General features: G+C 34.6%; 1 protein-coding gene across 50 annotated transcripts in view; it reads left to right on the top strand.

Moving 5' to 3' along the window:
• Positions 1–21,682, top strand: part of nfixa (nuclear factor I/Xa) — a 253,758-nt gene that overhangs the window by 111,059 nt on the left and 121,017 nt on the right. The window lies entirely within an intron of this gene.

Genomic DNA, 21,682 nt, shown 5'->3' on the forward strand with positions numbered 1-21,682 from the left:
TCTCATTTATAAGCCATCTGCTTCTTAATTGGAAGAAATCCTATCAAACTGCATTGAAATCTTAGCATAATTATTATAATTATTATTATTTTCTATTTTTAAAAACGTGTACTAATAAGGTTTTTAAATGTATTAATTAAACATAATAATGTCTGGTGTGAAAATGTAAATCTTTTATGTTATGTTTGCAAGGCTTTTTGCACTATACTGTTCTTAATCTGCACAACTCTGGTTTACTTTGCACTCATTTGCTATATGCCCTTAATGTCATTGTATGTCATTGTATTGTTTACAATTTTATTACCTATGTATATTTTTTTAGATCACATTTTATGTACAATGTATATACTGTAAATTTTCTTTTTCTTAAAACTCTACTATTTTTTCAAAATAATTTTTTATATTAATGTTAAGCACCTTGGGTCTGAGAGAAACGCAATTTCGATTCTCTATATGTCTTGTACATGTGGCTGAATTGATAATAATGCTGACTTTGACTTAAAAAAAATTATTAAAAAGTCACGAAAATTAACTGGGAATCCTACTGATATAACTCCCGATGCAGAATTAATCCAAATTACATCTGCATATTTCACAAATATTATCAAAGCCGCTTAGTCTGCATTTTGCAAGACATAATAAAGTCAAGCAGTTAAAATGTGCTATACACACTAGTATTTATTTGTGAGTTCGCTATACTGTATGTATGCAGTAGAACAGTGCGCGTGTGTATATTTATTCTGAGGGTGGTTTAAATGAGTACTGTGTTTTTACTGGGCTTTTCAATTCTTCATTGCCATTCTACATTCATATTGGCAGGGCTGTTGGACTGTATCATATTGAGATGTGTGTGTTTGTGGATAAGTTACCCTCCCTGTCTCGTACACTCCACTGCCAAACACTGATTCTGACACGGCTAGCACTCTCTCTGACGCACACAAGATCTGACCGGCCAAACACTCTCACAATCACCAGTCATAAAGCGCTTTCTTTTCACTAATTCAATTTAACTTCACAGCACAGTAACCAAATCACTACTTTCTGGACAAACACATCAAACTAAAACCAAATATTAGCTGCCAAAGCATTTCCTGCATGTCTTTCGGTCAGCGTTCGCTCTGGTTCAGTCTGTGCCCAGTGGGGTTGGCCAGCGCGCTGCCCGTTCAGAATGTTTGCTGTGCTCTTATCTTATCAGGCTAATTCCAGTGTGCACTGCTGCTTTTATCAGACTCCAAATAGCCCCGGCGGAGACTGGCACCCTGCAGGGCAGCCGCACACAAACCCGGGGCCCGTGGCATCCGGTGCCAGAGCTCAGGGGGCCTTTCTGAACCCTAGACGCCACACTCATAATATGATTTCTGCCGCTTGCTCAAACTACTTATTTAAAATGAGCTGATGCTACACAATTCTTTAGATTTAATTTAATTCAATTTAATTGTTCAAACTCAAATTTGACGTAACTTAATGAATTTATTTTGGGACAAGATGAATGCATTGCATGCACTGCATTTTTTATAGTGCATGCACTGATCACTGATCTTTTAAGGTAGATTTAAGTGTTGTTCTTTATTTGTTCATTCATATATACACCCTAAAATAGCTGGGTTATATATCAAACCCAACATTGGGTTTAAAATAACTGGGCACTTGCCGAAAATGCTGTTTGTTCAAAATACTTAATTCAAATAAGCAGAAACAACACAATTCTTTTGGGACAACTTAATTGTTTTATGTTCAACCGACTCAAATTTGTTGTTAACTCAATTGATTAATGTTTTTATGATTTAAGCATTCCAAACTAAATGAAAAGGGCTTTTGTTTGGTAATGATTCTGCATGCCAAAACCTATCTACACCCCCAATAAATGCTGGATTGTTTTTAACCCAAGTTGGGTTCGTCCATATTTGACCCAACATTGGTTAAAACCAACTCAGCTCTCAAAAAAATGCTGTTTGTTCAAACTACTTAAGTAAAATAAGCAGAAACAACACAAATATTATTTTTTTGGGGGACAACTTAATTGTTTTGTGTTCAGTCAACTCAAATTTGTTTACTTAATCGATTTATATTAGGTCAACATGAATAAATTGTGTAGAAGCCTGCATTTTTACAGTATATACTCTGATCTGGACACATTTTTATTGTTGTTGTTTTTTAAAAGTTGATTTAACAGTTTTTATTGCTTATATTGTGCATTCCAAATTAAATGAAATGGCCTTTTTATTAGGTATTTATTCTGCATCCCAAAACATATCTACACCCTCAAAAAATGCTTGGTGATTTTTCAACCTAAAGTTAAGTTTGTCCATATTTTACCCAACATTGGGTTAAAACAACTCGGCACTCAAAAAATGCTGTTTGTTCAAAATACTTAATTAAAATAAGCAGAAACAACACAATTCTTAAGATTTTTTCAGGACAACTTAATTGTTTTATGTTCAACCAACTCAAATTTGTTGTTAACTCAATTGATTAATGTTTTTATGATTTAAGCATTCCAAACTAAATGAAAAGGGCTTTTGTTTGGTAATGATTCTGCACGCCAAAACGAATCTACACCCCCAAAATATGCTGGATTGTTTTTAACCCAACGTTGGGTTCGTCCATATTTGACCCAAAATTGGTTAAAAACAACTCAGCTCTCAAAAAAATGCTGTTTGTTCAAACTACTTAATTAAAATGAGCAGAAACAACACAAATATTTTTTTTTTTGGGACAACTTAATTGTTTATGTTCAACCAACTGAAATTTGGTAAATTATTTAAGGACAACATGAATACAATGTGTAGTACCCTGCATTTTTTTCTGATCTGGACACATTTTTATTGTTATTTATTATTTTTTTCAAAGTTGATTTAATTGTTTTTATGATTTAAATTGTGCATTACAAACTAACTGAAACTGCTTTTTTATTAGGCATTTATTCTACATCCCAAAAAACGCTTGAAGATTTTTCAACCCAATGTTGAGTTTGTCCATATTTTACCCAACATTTGATTAAAACAACTCGGCATTTAAAAAATGCTGTTTTTTTCAAACTGCTTAATTAATTTAAATGAGCTGAAACAACACAATCCTTGATTTTTTTTTTTGTTTTGTTTTGGGACAATTTGATTGTTTTATTTTCAGTGAACTTAAATTTGTTAGCTTAATTGATTTATGTTGGGACAACATGAATACATTAGACACGTTTTTATTGTTGTTTTTTAAGTTGATTTAATTGTTTTTTTTAAATAATTTAAATTGTGCATTCCAAACTAAATGAAATAGCTTTTCATTAGTTATTTATTCTGCATGCCAAAACAACACTGAACACTGAATTAAAAACAACTCAGCACTCAAAAATGCTGTTTGTTCAAAATACTTAATTAAAATGAGCAGAAGCACAATTTTTGAGGTTTTTTTAGGGGACAATGTTCAACCAACTCAAATTTGCCAAGTTAACTTTTAGATTTATGTTAGTACATAATGTGTATGATTGAAATATGTAGAACCCTGCATTTTTTAAGCTGCAAGTTCTGCCCTGGACACATTTTGATCATTGCCGGTTTAATCATTGATTTAATTGTTCATTATTTAAATTGTGCATTCCAAACTAAATGCAATAGTCTTTTATCAGGAATTTACTCTGCATGCCAAAATACAAACAAAAAATACAAACAAATAAATGTTGGGTTGTTTTTAACTGAATGTTAGTTTGTCCATATTTGGCCCAACCAAGTGTTTAAAAAATACATTGCTGTTTGTTCAAACTACCTATTAAAAATAAGCAGAAACCATCAAGTTCTTGAGTTTTTTTGTGGGGAAAACTCAATTGTTTTTTTGTTTAATCCACTTAAATTTGTAAAGACGAATAAGCTAACTTAATTCCATCACGTTGTCCCAACACAAATCGACCCAGCATTGTTTTACAGCGATCATTTGTTTCGAGTGTACAGTGTGTTTTAAATGCTGCGGCTCAGCTGTTTGTTTTATTGAATTGTTGGCTTTGTGTATATTTTGTCCTTGTGGATGTTTATGCGCAGCACCAAACCTTTGTGTGTCATTAATAAACGTGGCCTTCATTGTCACACTCTTAAATCGAGCACTCATCTTTTGTGTCCGTAAGAAAGCGAGAGAAGAAGAGAAAGGACAGCTACGGGAGTCGCTACAGTAATTGCTCTAGTTGGCACTACTGCAGTGCCTTTGGTGCGGAAAGATGTGTGTATGTGTGTGAGCGCGAGCTCAAGGGAAGTTTTTTTTTATTATTATTTCTGCATCTCTCATTTTTATTATACCTTGCAAACAAAGCAAATCATTCACTTTAGAAACAGCTTTTGTTCAGTACTTTAGCAAACAGGAAACATTCTCAGAACTTTACCATTAACAAAACATTTGTTTAAAGTTATTTGGCTTTAATTATGTTCTCAAAACATTAGTACCAAAACTATTTTTTTCTGAAAGATTTTGGTTGGATGTGTGCCATTTTTCACATTTTTACAAAAATTCTGGGTTCTGAAGATATGTTTTGGCATGAAGAAAAAATACCTAATAAAAGGCTGTTTCATTTCGTTTGGAATGCACAATTTGAGTCATAAAAGCAATTAAATAAAATTTGAAGAAAAAAAAACAATAACATAGAAACGTGCCCAGATCAGAGAATACACTGTAAAAATGCAGGCTTCTACACAATTTATTCATGTTGTCCTAACATAAATTGATAAAGCTAACAAATATGAGTTGACTGAACAAAAAAAAATTAAGTTGTCTCAAAAAACCTCTCAAGAATAGTGTTGTTTCAGCTCATTTTAAATATGTAGTTTGAACAAACCGCAAATATTGTGCACTGTAAAAACAATCCAGGGTTCCACACAATTCATTTATGTTGTCCTAACACAAATTGATTAAGTTAACTAACAATGAAATCTTAAGAATTGTGCTGTTTCAGCTTATCTTAATTAAGTAGTTTAAACAAGTAAAAATGTTTTGAGTATAATTTCAATAAACATAACTATCTAAATAAATATTCAAATTATGTTTGTAAATGGGATGTGTTCTTATGGAATGCTTGCATAATCATGAAAAATGTTTTTAAAATTGAAAATTGGACGTTTTGATTTTTTAAGATAGTGTTGCTCAATATTGTAAAAATCAGTCATTGCAGTCTGTATATACATGCATATATACACAGTTCCACCAGATGGCTTGAATAGCTCTATTTGAAAATAAATCAATAATTAGGATTGATTGGCGTGATTGGCAACACTTTAGAATAATGGTCCATTAGTTAGTGTATTTACTATCATTAACCAAGCATCAATAATCTTGTAAAGCATTTATTAGTCATAGTCCAACGTTCACATATTATTAAAATTCAAAGTTGTGCTTGTTAACATTAGTTCATGCGCTGTGCATTAATGTTATTTAACTTAAATAGCATTTACTAATGTTAACAAACATGAATAAATACTAATAAATGCATCATTAATAGTTTGTTTTGTTCCTGTTAGTAAATACATTAATTAATGGACCATTATTTTAAAGTGTTACCAGGTGATTTTCTGAATCATGCATAAAACATAAACACAATGCGAGCTAAAATAATTACAATAGAGCAACGAAAAAAGTCAAATAACCAATGCTTAATGCTTCTCTGCCAAGTCAAACAATATTCAGGGATAGATTTTGAACAATAAAATGTATAATAACACTTTACAGTCTTTTTTGTATTAGTTCAGTAAAATAATGTCTTATTAAAGTTACAAATTTTGTGTCTGAATGCTTTAAACTCTCTGAAATGCCTTTAAAACATATGCAACTTTTACTCAGTTACACTGAAAACCCTAATATGTTGATTGAACTAAATTAACTGAGTAAACTCGTTGCCTCAATTTATTTGAGTTTCGGAGTCTCCCAAAACTGGCATAGTTAAGTTTATTTAACTTGCCGGTTTTGTAGACTATACTTAAATTGTTTAGTTATTTATGATTTTGAGCTCACTATTTGAAATCTTAAGTTTAAGCATTTTCATGGTACATAAGTTAAATTAACTCATATTTTAAAGTGAGAGGGCCAAAATACTAAATTTTAGGTTATGTTCAGTCAGCTTTACTTAATTGCTTAAGTAAAGACAACCAGGGCCGGAGTGGGACACCTTTTCAGCCCTGGAGTTTCAAGCCTCAGACTGGCCCACCTCAGTTCACGACTGACTATATTAAAATAAGGTCATTTCCAAATCAGTTTCTAATGACACTATCACATCTTTTTTTGAAAAAACAGCTGCTTTAGAACTTCAAATGTTCAACAACCCTATGTCTTAACAATAAAAACGAAAACAATAAGTTACTCTAATGAGGATCGAACCCGGGTCCGCGGTGTTTTAACCTAACAAGCTAACCGCTGGACCACAATAGCTGTGTTCAGAATGGAGACACTACTGAGTTTTACAATCAATAAAATAGATGAAAAGAGAAGAGTAGCGGTAAACTAATGAATAAAAAGGCTGTTGTCAAGTAAATAAATAAATTTTAAAAGTGTGACTGCTGAGAGCAAAAGATTCTGGAGCTACGGACACCGGCCCTCGCGGCCAAAAAACGGACCGGCCCACCGGGAATTCTCCCGGTCCTCCCGATTAGCCAATCCGGGCCTGAAGACAACATTAGGGTTTTCAGTGTATGATTTTACTTTGCAATGTCTCATCGCTGACCAATTATAATCCCAACTCAGCATTGCATATCCTGCGTTATCGATGCTGTAACTTACACTGTCAAAAAAAAAGCTTGATTCCACACAATACACTGTAAAAAGTGATTAGTTACTTAAGGCGAGTAAACAAATTGCCCTAAAAGAAACAAGTTGACGTTACAAAAATAATGTAAGTAAACCCATTGTAACCATTGGAACTGTTAAGTTGACTCAATTGACTTAATCAGACTCTAATAATATGCTGTTGTTCTGTTGGAGTTTTCATTCCAAAATGGCTGCCGCGCCATCTAGTGGCTGTTTCCTAAATTGCACTAGCGTGTCGCCTCTTGGTGATTCTATGCTCTTTGTTGTAATGGCTAGAACCTTTGTCTTGTTATTTCATCAATACTTAGATTGTTATTTAATAAAAAGTCTGCTAAAACATCCAGAATTTGTGCCTGGATCTGAACCTTTAACCTTTAAGCTGTAAGATTTGACTCTCAAATGTTCCATACGTCACTAAATTCTGCCTTATTTCTTGCGCCTCAGGATGAAGTGTGAAATGACAAAACTCGAAGCAGTAATCCAGGTGTTTTGGAGGTAAATGCGTGTTAAACGTGTTTCCATTAACAACAGTGATTATGAGGAAAGTCGTCCTAATGGAGGGGAAGTGGCTTTTTGGGTTAGGAGAGAATATTCGTTTTATATCCCGGGCTGTGCTCCTGCTGCTGCTAATATATCATCATTATTATAAGAGCCTAATTTCAACTCTTCCCTGCTTTAACACTCCGCACAGGAAATTTGATGTTTAACCATTGAAGAGGTGTGAAAAATAAGCTTGCTGCCATTTGAATGCCTTGAACTGCAGCGCTTTGGAAAGAAAAGCAAGCTGTTAGATTTAAGAGAGAAATCTGCCTTGAGTGTTTGAGCGTGGCCGTGCATTTGTTTTTGTGTTTTATTTGCTTAATAAAGGATTAATTATTATTATTCATTTAAAATATATATATAATCACTATATTTAATTTCTTTAAATATATGAGAAAGATTTCCTAATTTGTGCATGCATTTATTTTGTGTTTTATTTGATCTGTATTATTCATAATGTTTAATTATTATTCATAAAAGGCTTTTAAAGTAGTTACTATATTTTATTACTTAGAAAATATAAGACAAATCTGCCTAGACAATCTGTGTATGATTGTGCATTTATTTTTTGTTTTGTTTTAATTGTATTATAATTATTGTATTATAATACAATTAATTATATAAAAATAATAATTATAATTATATTATTGGGGCGACAGGGTGGCTTGGTGGTTAGCACTGTTGCCGTACAGCAAGAAGGTTGCTGGTTTAAGTCCCGGCTGGGTCAGTTGGCATTTCTGTGTGGAGTTTGCATGTTCTCCCCGTGTTGGCGTGGGTTTCCTTCAAGTGCTCCAGTTTCCCCTACACTACAAAGACATGCGCTATAGGTGAACTGAATAAACTAAATTGTCTGTAGTATATGAGTGTGTGTGAACGGTGTGTCGGTGTTTCCTAGTACTGCTGCTGGAATGGCATACGCTGTGTGCTGGATAAGTGGGCGGTTCATTCCGCTGTGGCAACCCTTGATGAATAAAGGGAATTAGCTGAAGCAAATGAATGAATGAATAAATAATAATTATTAATTAGTAAAAGTATAATTGCTCTATTTTATTACTTAAAAATATTTTAAAAATCTGCCTAGACAATCTGTATATGCTTGTGCATTTGTTTTTGTGTTTTATTGTATCTGTATTAAAATGATTATTTTCATAAATTATTATTAATACATTTTATTAATTAAAAATATTTCAAAAACTAGATTATTTGTGCATGCTTTGCATTTATTTTTAAATTGTTATTTTATCATTATTATAATGATTAATTATTATTAATAAAAGGCATTTTAAAAATAATAATTACATTACTATAATATAAATATAATTGTATTACTTTAAAATATTTGTAAAAATCTGCCTAGACACTGTGTGCATGCTTGTGCATTTATTTTTGTGTTTTATTTTATTTGTATTAAAAATATTATTTAAAAAATATATCATTAATTTATTTTATTAATTAAATTATTTCAAAACCTGCCAAGATGATTTGTGCAGCCTTGTGCATTTATTTTTTAAAGATTATTTTATCAGTATTATAATAATGATTTCCCAATGATGGGTTGCAGCTGGAAGGGCATCCACTGTGTAAAACATATGCTGGATAAGTTAGTGGTTTATTCCACAGAGGTGACCCCAAATGAATAAAGGGACTAAGCTGAAAAAAAAATGAATGAATAAATGAATTAAAATAATTTATTAGTTTTAATAAGGAAAATAATTCAATAAAAAGGCATTTTAAAAAATAACTGTAGTATTATGACATAACTATAATTTTATTACTTTAAAAATATTAGTAAAAATCTGCCTTGACACTTTGTGCGTGCTTGTGCATTTATTTTTGTGTTTTATTATATTTGTATTAAAACTTGTAATTAAAAAAATATGATCAGTTATGTTACTTTCAAAATATGAAAAATGTTTGCCTAGACACTTTGTGTATGCTTGTACATTTAATGTTTTTTTGTTTGTATTATAATTATTAATAAAAAAAATTATGATCACTGTAATGGGCGATGCGGTGGCGCAGTAGGTAATGCTGTGGCCTCACAGCAAAAAAGTTGTTGGTTCGAGCCTCGGCTGGTTCACTTGGCGTTTCTTTGTGAAGTTTACATGTTCTCCCTGCGTTCGTGTAGGTTGCAGCTGGAAGGGCATCTGCTGCGTAAAACATGTGCTGGATAAGTTGGCAGGTCATTCTGCTGTGGCCACCCCAGATTAATAAAGGGACTAAGCCAAAAAGAAAATGAATGAATGAATGAATAAATGATCACTATATTTTATTACTTTAAAAACATTTTAAAAACCTGCCTAGACATTTTGTGCATGCTTTTGCATTCATTAAATGATTATTTTATCAGTATTGTAATGATTTAACTATTATTAATAAAATTAATTTTTAAAAATAATAATTACTATATTTTATTACTTTAACACTATTTTAAAAGTCTGCCTAGACAATTTGTGCATGCTTGGGCATTTATTTTGTGTTTTTTTTGTAACTGTATTAAAAGTATTAATTTTGAAAATTATAATTGCTATATTTTATTACTCAATAAATATTTTTAAAGCTATAAAATGCCTAAACAATTTATGCATTCTCGGGCATTTATTTTTACATTATATTTTATCAGAATTATGATTAATTATTATTATGATTAATAAAATAAAATAATACTTACTATATTTTATTGATTAAAAAATATAATAAAAATCTGCCTAGAAAATTTGTGTATGCTCATGCATGTATTTATTTTTATTATAATTATTATTTTTTAAATATATATTTACTATATTTCATTGCTTATAATATTTTAGAAAAATCTGCCTAGTCAAATTGTGCTTGTTCTTGCATTTATTTTTTGTTTATTTTAAATTGTACTGCAATTCTTCCTTTAGGAAAAATATAATTACTATATTTTATTACTTAAAAATATTTTAAAAATCTGCCTGGACAATTTGTGCATGCTTTTATTTTTTAATCAGTATTATAAGAATGAATTATTCTTTATAAATAAAATGTGAATCACTATATTTTATTACTTTAAAAATATGTCTTTTGCTCAGACGCTTTAACGCTTGACCTTTTTTTCTGCAAGGAGAGCGTGCAGCAGCGATTTCTCAGTCTGCATGCGGTGTTGTGGGAGTGTTTTGTTTGGAAATGAAATGTTTGGGATAGCTGTTAAACAGATCATTTCAGCAGTCGTCATTCACTTAGAGCCAGTGTACATAACGCGTCTCTCTTTCTTTCATCACTCGCTCCACTTCCAAGTGTCTTTCTTTGTCTTCCGGGCTCTTTCTGAAAGTCTGATAGACTATTGAATCGGAAGGAAAAGCCTCCTCTTCGTTGGGTCGAAGGTCAGATTGCGCTTTTTAATTCTTTTTTTTTTGTAATCCGACATTTCTAGGCTCTGATTCACCTGAGTTTATTGTTCAGATGTGCCACCGCAGCGCTATTAAGCTCTGCTTTTTTTATTTTAAGTCTTGGTGTTTGATTTATTGGTGTGGATTTGTTCAAGAAAGGCATGATGTAGAACTGTAGATGTTGGTGCTACTTTGGGTTTTCTCAGCTCCCTACTGACCGCAGACATTTATGGGCCTTTTAAAGAGCACAAAGGAAGGATTGTAAAAGTGAAACACGTTAACACAAACAAATCAGCATCAGCTCGACTGAACAAGCACCTGCTTTTAACTCCACAGGAGGGACAGGCTGAGAAAGACAAGTTGGAAAATATATATTAAAGAGAAAAGAAAACGAGGCAAACCTGCATTTTCTCAGTTGCTTGTTTTCTCCTTCAGATTATTTGAATAAGTGTCTGTATTATAAGGCTGAGGTAAATAACACTTCTAGATTTTTTTGCTGTATAAAAATAACATTATAAATATACATATTTGATATTTTTAATACATTTTCAATATATTTTTGTTTTATATACACACAAAAACACACATGTATGTGTATATATATATCTATATCCATCCATCCATCCAATATTCTATCCATCCATCCATCTGTCCATCCGTCCAGTATTCTATCCATCCATCAATCCATCCAACCATCCAGTATTCCATCCATCCATCCATCCATCCATCCATTAATCCATCTAGTATTCTATCCATCAATCCAGTATTCCATCCATCTGTCCATCCATCCATTATTCTATCCATTTGTCCGTCTGTCCTTCCGTCTGTCCGTTCGTCCAGTGTTCTATCCATTCATCTATCCATCCATCCATCCATCCATTAATTCATCCAGTATTTTATCCATCCAGTATTCTATCCATCCATCCATCCATCCAGTATTCTATCCATTCGTCTGTTCTACCGTCTGTCCGTTCATCCAGTATTCTATCCATCCATTCATCCATTAATTTATCCAGTATTCTATCCATCCAGTATTCTATCCATCCATCCATTCATCCATCCATCCATCCATCCATCCATCCATCCATCCAGTATTCTATCTATCCATCCATCTGTCCTTCCATCTGTCCATTCGTCCAGTATTCTATCCATCCATCCATCCATCCATTAATCCATCCAGTATTCCATCCATCCATCCAGTATTCCATCCATCCATCCATCCATCCAGTATTCTATCCATCCATCCAGTATTCCATCCATCCATCCATCCATCCATCCATCCATCCAGTATTCTATCCATCCATCCATCCATCCATCCAGTATTCTATCCATCCATCCAGTATTCCATTCATCCATCCATCCAGTATTCTATCCATCCATCCATCCATCCATCCATACAGTATTCTATCCATCCATCCAGTATTCCATCCATCCATCCATCCATCCATCCATCCATCCATCCATCCAGTATTCTATCTATCCATCCATCCATCCATCCATCCATCCAGTATTCCATCCATCCATCCATCCATCCAGTATTCTATCCAGCCATCCAGTATTCTATCCATCCATCCATCCGTCCGTCCGTCCGTCCATCCATGCTAGATTGAGTTAAGACAATAACGTCACTTATTGTGTGTGTGTGTGTCTATGTGTGTGTGTATGTGTGCAGAATGAGAGAGCGAGAGACAGTAATGTGGCCCACTCACAACGACTCTGGTTACGAGTCAGAGAACACAATGCCGAGCTCAGTAACCGCACAGGCGTACTCATTACACACACTCACACACGCACTCACACACACACACACACGCATGCAACAGCCACCGCAAACTGCTCCATCGCTCCAGTCTATAGGAGTAGAAGTTGTGCATTAGTGCTGTTGGATTGAATTCTCAGGGAGCTCATTAGATAAAACCTCTCCAGAAAGAGGAGAAAGGGATGATGGAGATGGCCGAGGGGCGAGAGCGAGGGAACGGGGGCAGCCTCGTCTGCTGGTTTTTTGGCACCCTGTACGCTGAGCTCTATGTAGAAGGTGCCAGAAGCTCATGGCTGCCAGCCTTTCTCCCTCTGATCCTTTCTTCCTCTCGCTCTCGCTCCGCTTTCAGGCTTTCTATGCGTCGCTCTCGGGGGGCTCAACCCCTGCGTCGCCCCCGCCGTCTCGATGCGTCCTCCTATTTACAGCTCGACACTTACTGCAATTATTTTTTTATACAATTCCATTTTTCTTTCGCATAATTGCTGGGATGTGTGTGAGGGAAGGTGACGCTTGTTTTGTTCATCTTTCTTCTTCTTGACTTTGTCGGACGTGGAGGACTGTTTCTGTTCATTGAGCTCAGGCAAGGGATTTTATTCAGCTCATTAATGAGGATCTGTATTCTGATTACACTTAGTAATTAAATGTTTTGTTTAATCTACTGTATATATTGTCAAATTATGGTTCCGGCAACTATTTTTGAACTTTATTTTATAAGAAACCTCTCAAATTTATTTTCAATTATTTTAATAATTAGTGTTGTTTATGTACATCGTGTCATCGAAATACCTTGTGACCAGTTTAGTACAATAGACCCTTTTCACAAGACTTATTTTTTAAATTTTTAATCCTTGAAAGTTTTTAATATTTTGATTTTTAAAAAACATATGAACATTTATGTGCACTTATGAATGTATTATATAATTTTTGCGTCAAATTACAAAAAACGAATGACCTCAATACGCAAGGTGTTTTTAATTCAGCACCTATGAGGCTGAGAGTGCATTTGACGTGATTCTCTCTCTCTGGCTTCCATCATCAGTCTCAGACGATTTGTTTCATTTTTCTGAAAGTCTTGTTAACACCATGGTGGAGTTTTTCTTTTATTATTTCAGCAAATAGGATTGTAAAAAATTATTTGTTGTACTCTCTGATTCACTGTGCTCTAAGTTTACCCAGTCATGACGCCTTCCACCACTGAGAAACCCAGAAGTGTGTAGAGGGTGACTTGCAGTTCTGTGTGTGAATCAAATACATCAGTTCAATAAATCCAACATACTTTGTCATATATAAAAAAGCACTTTTTAATGATTTAATTGTTTATTTACTTCATTTAAAAATATATAATGTGACAGATTCAGTTCAAAACTGAAGGTGACTTGATGTTCACTGAATGAGGCATAAGTCATTTTCATAATTCATATTTTTCCTTCAGCTTAGTTCCTTATTTATTAGGGGTCGCCACAGCGGAATGAACCACCAACTATTCCACCATGTTTGTTTCAGCCGCAACCCAGTACTGGGAATCACTCATTCACACACTCTCATACACTATGGCCGATTTAGTTTATTCAATTCACCTATAGCGCATGTGTTTTTGGACTGTGGGGGAAACCAGAGCACCCGGAGGAAACTCATGCCAAACACGGGGAGAATACAGGAATGCCAACTAGTCCAGCTGGAACTCGAACCAGCAACGTTCTTGCTGTGAGGCGACAGTGCTAACCACTGAGCCAATGTGCCGCTTTATTTTGACTGATTTACTACAAAATAAATGCTCAAATGTTTACATATATAGTGTACTTTTTGTAAACAAACTACTAAAATAAACATTAGAGCCAATTCAATACAAAACTGAAGTTGAGTTCTGTTTGACTGAATCACCAAATCAAATGACTCTTCAACATTTTGTGCAGTACATTTAAAAAACAACCCTTTCAAATTTTATATATATATATATATATATATATATATATATATATATATATATATATATATATATATATATATATATATATACAGTTAAAGTCAGAATTATTAGCCCCCTTTGAATTTTTTTCTTTTTCAAATATCTCCCAAATGATGTTTAACAGAGCAAGGATTTTTACAGTATGTCTGATAATATTTTTTTTTTCTTGAAAAAAGTCTTATTTGTTTTATTTTGGCTAGAATAAAAGCAGTTTTTCATGTTTTTAAACACCATTTAAGGTCAAAATTATTAGCCTCTTTATGCTTTTTTTGATAGTCTACACAACAAACCATGGTTGTATAAACCATCGGTTACGATTTATTAAAGCTATTATGTTTAGAAATGTAGTGAAAAAAAATCTCTGTTAAACAGAAATTAGGGGAAAAACAGGGGGGGGGTATAATTCAGGGTATAATTCAATAATTCTGACTTCATCTGTAAATATATGTATAATTGTTTAATAATTAATAATGGTTACATATCTTATTGCCATGGAGTTGAAACAAGTTCATTCCGAAAGTGAAGCTCACTCTTAGTCAGTTCAATTCTCTGAATCATTACAAGTAAATCAACTAGTAATAACCATCATTTGTGAGTTGTTTTGAGACAATAATTAAAGGTGCTTTTAGCAATTTTGTGTTTGTTGTAACATAATAAGCATCTAAAAGCATTTTTTCTGATTCAGTTGATGAATCATATTTTAACAATTCAAAAAGGTTTTGTAGAAATACTCTGATCATAGTCAAACGCTAGATAAAACCAGCACTCTGTTAAAATAATTGGTTTAAAAATACGCCAACATATAACCCAACTATTATTATAGCACCTTCCCAACTATGGGTTATTTTAACCCAATGCATTGGGTTATTTTTTTCCATTCTGGTATTACTATTAAAGTACTACTATTATTTTAGAATTACGGCTGTGTAAATAAATGAATGTCTTTGCTGTGTCCTAAAGGCAAGAATGACAGCCAAATATCCCAAATATGTGTATCATTTTCTCCCCCAAAAAAACTGTAGAGATGAACATGAGAGGTAGAAAAAAGCGTTTTATCGACCATGAAGCATGCGTTTGTATCATCAATAATTAAGAGTGCTGGTAAATCGAATAGAAAAAACACGACACGAGAGGTAATTTGATACAATAATAACAACAATATTATTACGTTAAAGCTTAAATAAACTTTACAACGCAAAAAGAACATTACGTACGCATATTAATGCAGCTGTTCTGTGTATTTCTAAGTATTATTCTGTGTAGTTCTAAGTATTTTACATTTTACCAGTTTAGTGGCTAATTCGTACGAAAATTGTACGATTTTAAAAAGGAGGCGTGGCTACCAACCCCACCCCTAAACCCAACCGTCAAGGGGGATGAGCAAGTCGTACTAAATTGTAAGAATTAAACCGTACAAATTCATTCGAATTAGCCACTAAATCAAAAAGTTACGAATTGCCGTGAGATCGTGTTGGTCAGTTAAATCAGTTGACTGTTAAAATGTAAAATTTTAACCCAACTGGTTGAGTTAAAAAATAAATAACCAAATAAAGGTTAAAAATAACCCAACAAAGCATCAAATATTTAACCCAACTGATTGAGTTATTATTAAATAACCTAATAAGGGTTAAAAATAACCTAACAAAGCACCAAATGTGTTTAACTCAACCATTGGGTTGAAAAAAAACTCAACGTTTTTTAAAGTGCATGTAAATCTCCATGTAAAATAAAGCATGTTTCATATATAAGAGCTCTTCTCTCAGAAGCAGACCCTGAGAGTCAGTTTTTGCTTTTTCAATTGAAAAAAGCAAAGCATTTGGAAGGTAGTCTTTGCATATTGAAAGGAGTATTGTAACTGTATCATAATCTGGAAAATACGCAATGTTTTCACCCCTTTTTCAGGTCTGTTTTATTTGAGGTAGTCCTGTTTTATATGTAATCTGAGCTTTTGTCACCCCCTTTTTCACTTTGTTTCTCCCTGTTAAAATTTAGTTCTTGATAATTTTGTTTGTGTGTACTTTGAAGATGAACTGTGCCTGTATTATTGTGATAATTCAATAACCAGAGTTGTAAAAAAACAAAGCAAAAATCCCATCGCTTTATTTTCTCTAAGAACAATCTGAGCCGTTTCCTAAAAGGTCAGTTTCGATCTTTCTCCAATGGGCTTCGCAACTTTTCCCATACAGTAAATGCAGATGCACAAAACTCCACGGCTTGTCCTCCTCACGGAAAGGCCTTGCCGTCATAAATAAATCCTCAGCGGTGTTACTTACCTCACGCCGAACAGAGAGGAAGGTGTTGTGCTTTTCTGGAGCTCCTAGTAAGGGAAAACGCACGACAGAAACACGGCGAATCAATTCTGGCATGCGTCCGTGTGTAAGGGAATAAGGCCTGGAAAGCAGTTTGGACACAGATCTAGGCCAACTGAGAACGTGGAGAACAAGGGATGAAACCGGAGAGAAAAAACAGCAAGGAGAACAGGGGGATGGGAAAAAAACAACAAGAGAAAGAAAAGCTGTGTTTCATAATAAGAGTGTGAAAAATAGGCCTGTAAATGAGAGTGTGTAAAGCTTCATGGCTCTCAGCTCCAGAAAGGCCCATTCATCAGACGGGAGCATCTTCCCGCTCTTAAAACAATGAAAGGCAAACCCCCCCCCCTCCAGATCCCTCCATCTCTGTCGGAGCAGAGGAGAGTCTGTCATTTGTTTACAGAGATAACAGGATAAACGAGAGAAAGAGAGAGTGTGAAACAGAAAGTGTGTGTGTGTGTGTGTGTGTTTTCAGGAGACAGAGGGCCCCTGTATGCTACCGGATGAAGTGATGGTGGGACGGCGCATGATTAGTATGTTAATAGGCAAATATAAAGTGTTTGTGTGTGTCTGTGTTTGCATTAGATCACTCCAGGCCTTATACATATGCATCAACATACAAAAGTGGTTTTGTTTGTGCGTTCGGGTTTGTGTGTGTGTTTAATTATGAGTCCGCATAGAAGAATCAGTGTGTATTTGCATATGTACATGCTTTGGCATATATTTGAGAGAGAGAGAGAGAGCATATATGGCACCTGTTGGGCTCTGTGGTGATTTCGGTTTTCCGATTTTGGATTTTTTGGCAAAGCTTAAGCTGCTTTTGTATTGTACAAGCTCGGTGAGCAGTGTCATATATAATTAGCTCTATATGTTTTTTATATAGACCATTTTGAGGGATGTAAACCATAACAACGGTCCTAACATATTTCCTGTTCTGCATTTTTAATTTCTAGAGCAGGGGTCACCAACCTTTATGAAACTGAGAGCTACTTCTTTGGGTACCGATTGATTTTGAGGGCTACCAGTTTGATAAACACTTCTCAAATAACAAATTTGCTTAATTTACTTTTAATTATACTTCATGTTTTTGGTAATAATTAATGATATTCATCCATGTGAAGACAATGATCATGGTAATGATTCTCACAATGATTTAACAGGGTAGGAAATACCCTGTATTTAATGTATCAATGTGCAACACTTTATTTTTATATATCTCTGCAAATATTAACTTTTTTTTCCATCAAATTTTTCTTTTATTTTGTATTTTTTGAACACAGAAAAACATGCCGTAGACAATCAGCATGAAACAGAATGTGTAGATATACATATATAAACCAATATACAAGTTGTTAAACAATAGTATTAATAATAGCGTCAGCCATGACAACAATATTGTCAGTAAAAAGGAAAAACTGAAGAATAATGGCACGGACATACTATTGCAAGTAAAAATGACAAATAAAATAAATTAATACATATATGCACACATATACATACACATACACATACATATATGCACGTACACATACAAACAAACACAGATATGCATACATGCACACATACATACACATACCCATATAAATATGCACACATACATACACTTAAATAAAACAAATTTCAAAACCAAAAAGGCAATAAGCCAAATCTGTACTTAGTGTTAAGTAAGGTTAGGAATAAACCAATCGAAAATAAACAATTAAATAGAAAAATGGTGATATACACGTAGAGATAGGTATTTGAGGGTGCTTTCACACCTACACTTTTGTTTCGGAACGTATCTCGTTTGCCCAGTTAGCGCGGTTCGATTGGCATATGTGAACAGGGCAATCGCGCTCTGTTCCGCGCCAAAGTAATCGCTCCGAGATCGCTTGAATGAGGTGGTCTCGGCTCGATTGAAACGAACCCTGGAGCGGTTCGATTGTAGTGAGAAAGCGATCCGATCCGAGCGCGGTTGTATCACTGTGTTTTATGGATATGTAATAGGCATATACGGCTATATGAAGAGAGAATTATGATTGGGGCGGGAAGTTTCGCGAGTCTCCGGATGCCCGCAAACGAGTGATGATCTCCCGGTAATCTCGCGTCTCCCTACAGGTCCTCAAATAGGCATCGTCGCGCACCCTTCTCACCCCTCCCCTCCGCATCTCTCCTCAGACACATCGCGTGCGCACACCCTGTCAATCACCACCAAACCACCACTTCTCACAGCTTAGCGGGACGCATCAAAATAAACCCTGACACTCTGACCAATGTGAGGAGAGTTTACTCGCACGTGACTTGTTTAAGCTCTTTTGGTCCGATTAGAAACTTTGCAGTGTGAAAGCGAACCGCTCCAAGAGCAAAGAGCAACAATGTAACAATTGTAATCTCTGTTTCGGAACAACTGAATCGATTCACAGGTGTGAAAGCACCCTAAAACTGTGTTGAAAAAGGTCTACGACAATGAATGTTATCAGAAGCCCAAACAGGGAACCTTAAATTAACATAAAAAGAGAAAAACAAGAAATAAAAAATAAATAAAGTAAAAAGAATTAAATAATGTAATAATAAAACATAATGATAATGAAAAATAAATGAGGGGAAAAAAATAAATAAATAAAATTAGGGGGGGGGGGGGGTGCCTGGAGCCAGGAGTTCATGCTTTTTGATGTCTCATGGATTCAAGTTAGTAAATCTTAAAGTCTGTGTAAAGTTTGCGCCCAAAGTCTGATGGTGTCCTCTCTTGCACCATGGATGCGAGCAGTGGACATTTCCATATATACAATGTCAATAAAAGTATGAATCCAAAAATGATGATTAAGAGAATGAGGGGGCTTCCATCTTGTCGCAACTATTTTCTTGGCTGCAGTCAAGCCAGCTAAAAACACTCGCTTTTGAGTTTTATTAAGTTGAAAGCCAGAAAAATCATTGAAATACTTACATTTTTAAATGATTACTTCTATATTAGATGAAGCTTACTGGTAAGTGGTGCTATGGTGAGCTATTTTTAGAACAGGCCTGCGGGCAACACATGTGATCCTCGCGGGCTACCTGGTGCCCGCGGGCACCATGTTGGTGACCCCTGTTCTAGAGCTTCTGAGAATCCAAAAAGGTCCATGTATTGATAAATAATGCTGTGAGAGCTGTTTAAACGTGAAGATGTGATTGAATCGGCTCTTGTAACAGCACTCTGAAAAATAACTCAAGAGGTCTGTACCACTACATAGTTTAATACATTGTTGTAACTTAAAAGTTCAAAATTGCTGATTAGATTGAAACTTTTAAGTTGCCAGAATAATTTTATTAAGTTTTCAAAACATACATTTTAAAAACTGCGGCTAATTTAAAGGTAAATGTATCTGTCAGTTAGTTTAAAACAATATTTAGCTTCCAGCAACCCAAAGAAATTGCGTTAGTGTGAGCATTTTCCACACTAGCGGAGATGTTTCGTATTTTTAAGTCCACATACTGATGTTAATATGGGACAGTACATGTTTTTCTTTATTTATCTATACATGTAGTCCCTTTATTCATCAGAGGTTGCCACAGTGGAATAAACCGCCAACTAATCCGGCATATGTTTTACGCAGTGGATACCCTTCCAGCCGCTGCCCAGTACTAGGAAACACCCATACACACTCATAATCTTTTTTTTTTTTTTTTTTTTTTTTTAACAAGAACCAGCATGTGCAGTTTTCTTATACAATACAATACAATCACTTTACATTTCTTAACAAGAATGAAATAAGTGAAAAAACAAAGAAGAGAAAAAACAAACAAACAAAAAAAAAACAGAGGAGAGGGTACATAATTATCAAATTACATACAAATATGTTTCGCACATTTTATAATTTTAGTTATTTACAAGAGTTAGTAATGCACTTTTTTTTTTTTTTACAGGAAATGCATATATACAAACATTTTATGTAAAAATGGTAAAGGAGGAGCATATATTAATTGTTTTAATTGCTTTTCTATTTTGAGACTTGGAAAGTACACACTCATATTCACACACACTTATACACTATGGCCAGTTTAGCCTATTTATTTCACCTATAGCGCATGTGTTTGGACTGTGAGGGAAACCGGAGCACCCAGAGGAAACCCATGCCAACACTGGGAGAACATGCAAACTCCATACAGAAATGCCAGCCGGGACTCGAGCTAGTGACTTTCTTGCTTTGACAGTGCTAACCACTGAGCCACTCATTAAGTCGGTCTCCTTTGATTCAGCTTATTCAATTCATACAATGTGAGAAACTGGAGAATTTATTAGACTGTTGTATTGTTATATTAGGAGTGTTTTTGTCACGTCTGTTTAATTCAGTGAATAAATCATACTGTTTACTCATAGACAATTAATTAAAACATCAACAGTTAACACTTTATCTGCCTTGCATACAGTTTTTCACATTTTTAAATGCTTTGTTAAAGCGAACAACTGACTGAATCCGCAAAGAGCTGAATTTCCCCATCAGCTCTGTAGCAGTTTCTAACCAAAAACAAAAAACTTGGTGGCAAATTGACAAACACATGCTCCGCCTCCACAGTCTGCTGGCAGAGACGGGATTGGCTCTGCTTTAGACTGGTCTCATGGCAACCAAACACCCCAACATACCCCATACATACTGGCTCCCATAAGGGCGGCTGCAGTTCACATGCAGTCAGTGACCAAACGTCAGACATCATTTCTCTCCAGTGGGTTATTAAGGGCAATATCTTAAAGCACCCCATCACTACCAAAGACAGGGGAGGAATATACATTTATATTTAGAAGGAAGGATTTGAGCGTCATGCGTATTTATGTATCATGGCTAGTTGCCCAGAGCTGCCTCCTACACGTGAGAAAGAAAGAAAGAGCGCGTCTGTAATAAACCACTGTACATTACTCTATTCTGAACCACACATTCGTCTCGCATGAATATTCAGCTGCGTGCATATGATTTGCAATCTTTCTGTCACATTGAAAAGCCCGCAGCTATGAGGCAAATCTCCATCTGCAGGC

Source organism: Danio rerio, chromosome 1, assembly GCF_049306965.1.
Source record: "Danio rerio strain Tuebingen ecotype United States chromosome 1, GRCz12tu, whole genome shotgun sequence".
Taxonomy (NCBI): domain Eukaryota; kingdom Metazoa; phylum Chordata; class Actinopteri; order Cypriniformes; family Danionidae; genus Danio; species Danio rerio.